The sequence below is a fragment of the Canis lupus genome, chromosome 24 (genome assembly GCF_003254725.2).
Source record: "Canis lupus dingo isolate Sandy chromosome 24, ASM325472v2, whole genome shotgun sequence".
In the NCBI taxonomy this organism is placed as follows: Eukaryota; Metazoa; Chordata; class Mammalia; order Carnivora; family Canidae; genus Canis; species Canis lupus.
The window spans coordinates 43,074,785-43,080,571 of NC_064266.1; the positions used below are offsets into that span (position 1 = coordinate 43,074,785).

The following is a 5,787-nucleotide window of genomic DNA, read 5'->3' on the forward strand; positions in this document are numbered from 1 at the left end:
ATATATTCAGGCCTACATGGTGATTGTTGTCAATGATTTCATGGGTGTCAGTTTCCCAAACAGAGGGGGAAGCCACAGCTGGGAAGTAGGGGAGCCGGGACACAAAGCAACTACATTGGGCCTGAAGACCACCCTTTCTAGACCTTTCTAGACATACATGGAAGGAGGGAAGATGAAGAATCCACATATGACAGGGACATTGAGGTGGCTCTGGGCCCTTCCACTGGAATCACAAGGCCAAGGCCTCCCCCAGACTCCCATAAACCTCCCAAATCAGGTGCTAAGACTCGCCTCTCTTCCCCAGCTCCTCCCTGAAGCTCCCTCACCTCCCAGAGATAACAGCTTGGCTTTCAGCACAATTTCAGTTGTGTTAATGGAAAAAAAATATCCCTGAACGAAGGCTTTTAATGACCAGCCATACATTTCTCATTCCCCAGCCCATAGGGATATGGATCTTGTCCATTTACTGTCCCCACTGATATTTGGGGTAATGTGTCCCAGGAACCTAATTCTCAGACCATAATGGCAGAAAGAACCCATTTGGGGGCCACATTTTGAGTTAATAATATATACTCATTTAGTGTATGGGCAGCTAAAAGCTAAAATGCACAGTGAGGAAATTACTGTCAAATTTTACTTTTCCTCTTTAATTTTGTTTTTTGTTTTAAGCTCCATAGATTATAAGAGTTGTGAAAAGTTCTCAAAGTTTGGTAAAAAGCCACACATCAAGTTTAATTCCCAAAGTAGGTCAACTTAGGAAAAGAAAGAGATGTTGCCACATTTTTTTTTTTAAAAGGAAAGGATTTAGTGAGTAGAGAAATGTAATCGTGGGACACCTGGGTGGCTCAAGTTATGATCCCGGGGTCTTGGGATGGAACCCCATATCGGGTTTCCAGCTCAACAGGGAGCCTGCTTCCCCCTCCCCCTCTGCCCTCTGCCTCTGTGCCCCACTCATGTTCTCTCTCTCTCTCCCTCTCTCTCTCTCTCTCAAATCAATGAATAAAATATTTTTTAAAAATCATTCTTCCTACTCCACATTCTCTCCTTCCAGAGACCACCTCCCCAGCCAGTGGTCCCAGGTATAAAGCAAGGTGAGTCACTCAGGGTAGTGCCCCCCCACCCCAACACGAGGGGGAGTGGGCCTGAGCCAGGCCAGCCAATCAGAAGGCTCCATCCTGCTGGGCACGTGACCCAGGTGGACTCCTCAGGGTCTTCAGAGAGTTTCTCCTTCCTGAGCCAGGTAAGCTGGGGCTTCCTGCCACCCTGTCCCCAATACACAGAGGGACCCAACTGCAGGAAAAGAGGGACACAAACATGAAAGCAGACGTTAGTGGAGCTGCAAGAGAAAGAGAACAATGTTGTGGCACCACACGACTCCCTGGAGCCTCTAAACCCCCTGGCACCCCTGAACTTCTCCAATGTGTGAGCCAACAATGTCCAACGGGGGCCAAAGCCAGTTTGTGTTGATTTTCCACCCATTACACCCAGAAACGTCCGAGGGATGCAGGGAACTTCTGTCCTTTGCGCCCCCGGCCTGAGGGGCACAGGTGAGCAGAGGCCACAGGTGTCACATGGGGTGGCCCAGGGAGCTGGTCGCTAGCAGGGATGATGAGCGCCCACAGAGGAGAAGTCAGGGCCTCAGGGGTATGTTCCAGTCGGGGGCCCCCCGCTGGGGCACTCGGGGCATCTTCCCCCAGCAATGACCCACCAGATGCCACAAAGCTCCCGCGCTCCCTGCTTTTGTCCTGTAGGGTTTTCTTTTTTGGAGTTCTAGAGTCATCAGGGAGGCTACGCGTGTCGGAAAACAATATCTTGCCTCTCCCTTGAGAGAAACCCCGGCTGCGTCCTATCTGGAGATCAACACCCCCCTCTGCCGCAGAAGCCCGCGCGTGCAGAGGACACTCCTGGAGCCGAGTGTGGAGGGAGGTGTGCTCGCCCCCGCCTCCAGCCCCAGCAGGGCAACCCCACATCTCCCAGGAGGACACGTGGACAGGGCACGTGGACAGCTCCCCACCGTCCGCCGCGGCTCCGCCGGCCCCCCATGCCATTCAGGGGCCCCCACAGCAAACCCCCCAGAGAAGGTCTGCTTCCAAAGGAGCCAGTGGCCAGTGGCCACAGAGGCCTGAAAAAGTGCCCGTGGCTTGGGGCAGTGGCCCTGGAGGGTGACAGCCCCGGCCCAGCACTCCGGGTCTCGGCCAGGTGGATCCCTCGCCTCTAACAGGGAGCCCCTCCTCTAAGGCCTGCTGGACACTGTGCAGAGCTGGCCCCATGGCCTGGGCCCCCCTCTCTCCCCCCTTTACTCCAGCCACACCTGGTGTCTCGCCAGTGGTCACTAGCGGAGACATGGGCACACACAAGCAGACACACGCATGCACGCAGGTAAAACACACAAGCACACACAGACATGTGTGCACATAGAGACATAGACACACACAGACACGTGTGCAAACACGGACATGCATGTGTGTGCACGCACACAAACATACACAGGTTCACAGCTAGGCAGACACACAGGGAGGGCAGCAGTGTGAGAGGGGCCGAGTGTGAGAGGAAGCAGGGAGGAGGCTCAGATCTGAGCCGAAGAAGGGACACAACGGCCACCAGCACTTGGGGTCGCAGAGGCTCACTGCTGGAGTGGGGGTTGGGGACCCCAGCTTGCGCTAGATCGGGAGTCAGCCCTTCTGTTGGACAAAGTGGGTTCAACTTGGAGTCCGTCCCGAGCTTACTGAGCCTGTAGAGGGTGGAGGTGGCGTTAGTGCCCTCGGGGGTGTGCTGAGTACCCCGCGGGACAGCGTCTGGCTCAGAGCAAGCGAGTGTGGCAGCTGGAAGCCCCAGGGATCCACACGGACAACAAAATACCGGGTCTGAATCAGAGCGAGAACGGGTGAGCGGCACAGTCACGTCAGAAGTGGGGGCCTCCCTCTAAGATGCTGGGCCCGGGCAAGCCCACCGGGGACCAGACTGCACCATGGTCCTGTCCTCCCCTCCCCAGCCACCCAGACGGTGGCCGCAGTGGCAGCGCCCAGGGACTCCAGCAGAGGGCAGCGACGGCCAACAGATAGACCCGCTCGTGAGCCCCTGTGTGACAACCTGGAATCCCCTAGAAACGTCTGGGCTTTCCTAGGGCCCCAGGCACGACTGAGTGTCGCTGGGCCATGGAAGCGGCCCCAGCTAGACCCGCAGGTCGGTGAGAGATGGAAGGCTCGGGCCCACCCGCAGGATTCATTATCCCCATTTGCAGGAGGAAAGGGGGCTGAGGAGGCATCAGACTGAACGCACCCCCTGGGGAGCAGCCCCGGGGCCCCCTCCTCCGTGAGGGATGAAGGCAGCGCCCCACAGGTGCAGACCCTGGACGGCTCCTTCCCCGGGGGGCGGTGGGTGCACCAGGCCGCGGTGCAAGGGGACCGGAGTCCACATCTCCACGGGCCCGACTCCCTACACCTGCCCTCCTGAGTCTCCCCTCCCTCCGCCCTCTCTCCAGCCTCCCGGCCCCAACCCCAAGCCCCACCGACGGAGGTCTGCAGCCCAACCTGGGTGCCTCTTCCCGAATGTCCCAACAGCCTGGTCACCCTCACCCTCGGCGCCCTCGGTGCCCCTGCTCCCCATCCAGCCCGTCCCCCCCCCCCCCCCCCCCACACACACACAGTGTCTCTGCTGCTGGGTCAGTGCAGCTCCCAGGACTGCCAGCCAGGGACCCTTTCCAGATTGTTCCTTCCGCCCACCAGCACATCATCATAAATATTCACGGATTAACTCAACTGCTTTTCCGCAGAGAAGTTCCCTTTCTCTTTGAATCCACAAAATTTCATGTGTTAAATCTCTTAAGTGCAGCTTTACTGAGATGTAATTCGCATACGGGGGACATCACCGGTTTAGGGAGACAATTTAAATGTGTTTAAAGTAGAAGTTCAGGGGCGCCTGGGTGGCTCAGTTGGTTGAGCGCTGACTCTTGCTTTTGGCTCTGGTCCTGATCAGGGGTCCTGAGGTGGAACACCCTGGAGGGAGCTCGTGGGGAGTCTGCCCGAGATTCTCTCTCTGCGCCCCCCTCTCTTGCACGCTCTCTCTGTCTCTCTTTCTCTAAAATAAAATCTTTTTTTTTTTAAGATTTTATTTATTCATGAGAGACACAGGCAAAGACACAGGCAGAGGGAGAAGCAGGCTCCCTGCGGGGAGCCCAATGCAGGACTCGATCCCGGGACCCCAGGATGGCGCCCTGAGCTAAAGGCGGACGCTCAACCACTGAGCCCCAAAATAAATAAAATCTTTTTTTTAAATAATGAACCATACAGTTCAATGGTTTGGGGTGTTTTTTACAGAATTACTCACCCATTACCATCGTCTCATTCTGGAACATTTTCTTCACCCCTAAAAGAAGCTCCATTCCCATGAGGGGTCACGCTCCTCCCCCATCCCAAGCAACCAGGGATCTAATTTCTGTCTCTGTGGATTTGCCTATACCAGACATTTTGTACCGATGAAATCCTATACAGTATGTGGCCCTCCGTGGCTGGCTCCTTCCGCTGACCAGCCTGTTTTTGAGGCTCTTTCAGGTACCACCCACGAAGACACCTGTGAGGTGTCAAACCAGCTGAGATTTTTCTACCTTCCTTCGTGCCGCCCCACTCAGTGAATGAGCTGGACAAGGAACGATAATGACACCGTAAATAGTTCACTTTGACAAGGGAAGTAAGGGGTGCTCTCAGGAACGTGCCGGCCAGCGATGAGGAGCAGGCTCGGGGAGGAATCATGAGGCTGCGGGACCAGCCAGGTGGGGCCAGCCAGGTGAGGAGAGGCAGGAAGAGCTTCTAGGCAGCAGGAACAGCATGTGCAAAGGGCCTAATGCAGGGAGTAAACACATGAAGTCCCGGAGGAAAGGAACGTGGCCCAGAACAAGACCCACAAGAAGTGGGTGGGGCATGAAGAGCCTTGAAGCCTTGGGTCTGGAGTCTTGACTTCCTTTGAAGAGCAATGGGAGGTCGTGGAAAGTTTGCAATGGAGGAGAGAAGCGGACACAATTTTGCTTTCAGAGACCACTCCGAAGGCTGGGCAGGGAGACAGCGGGGTGAGCTCGGTCGTGGAGTGGGGGGCAGCTGGGCCGTGCGCCTCGGTGACAGGTGGACGTGGGGGTGGGGACGGGCTTGGAGGTGCCGCTCGGACACAGGGTGGGGTGTGGGTCTGGGCACCGTCTGAACAGCACTTGGCATGACTTTTGGCCAGAGAGCAGCTGTGACTTCCAGGCCTCAACCTCACTGCCCAGCACAGCCTGGCCATGAACTCGCACGAGCCCCTCATCAGTCCGTGCGCGTTGCCGGAGCATTTAGGAGGCATCTGGCTCGCTCCTCAGCAAACTGGCACCATCGGAAAATTACGCTCCCCTCCCGGTCAACGCATTAAACTTAAATGTTTTCTGTAACCAGCGCGCCCTGTGCCTGCTTTAATTCCAACTGATTTATCTCCCCCAATTTATTACCAGGTCTCAACTCAATCAATACTGGCTGAGACTCAGCCAGAAGGGGCGTCTGATTTATGCACGCAGACACTCCTGGGGTGATTTGGGATTCCACTCCTGCAGCAGAGCGCCCCCGATCCCCCAAACGGATGGGTCAGCCTCACTGGAGGACACAGCAGCCTCGGCATCCAAATGACCAAGCCGAGATGGGCCAGACCCTCTGCAGCCACAGGCACCCTCTCCCTTCTCGAGGGGCCCCGCAGTCCTTGCCCCTGACCTGCCCTGGGCTGGCCCTGACCTCGGGACCCCCTGGGAAAGAAAAGTTTCACAAACTACAA

At 56.4% G+C, this 5,787-nt stretch overlaps 1 long non-coding RNA gene across 1 annotated transcript; it reads left to right on the top strand.

Annotated features, from left to right (window-relative positions):
• The first annotated feature begins 4,932 nt into the window (after nucleotides 1-4,932).
• On the top strand, nucleotides 4,933-5,413 carry LOC118352264 (uncharacterized). The gene is made up of 2 exons (XR_004809132.1): nucleotides 4,933-5,062; nucleotides 5,218-5,413. It is a non-coding gene; the product is annotated as an uncharacterized LOC118352264 (long non-coding RNA).
• Nucleotides 5,414-5,787: the final 374 nt, after the last annotated feature.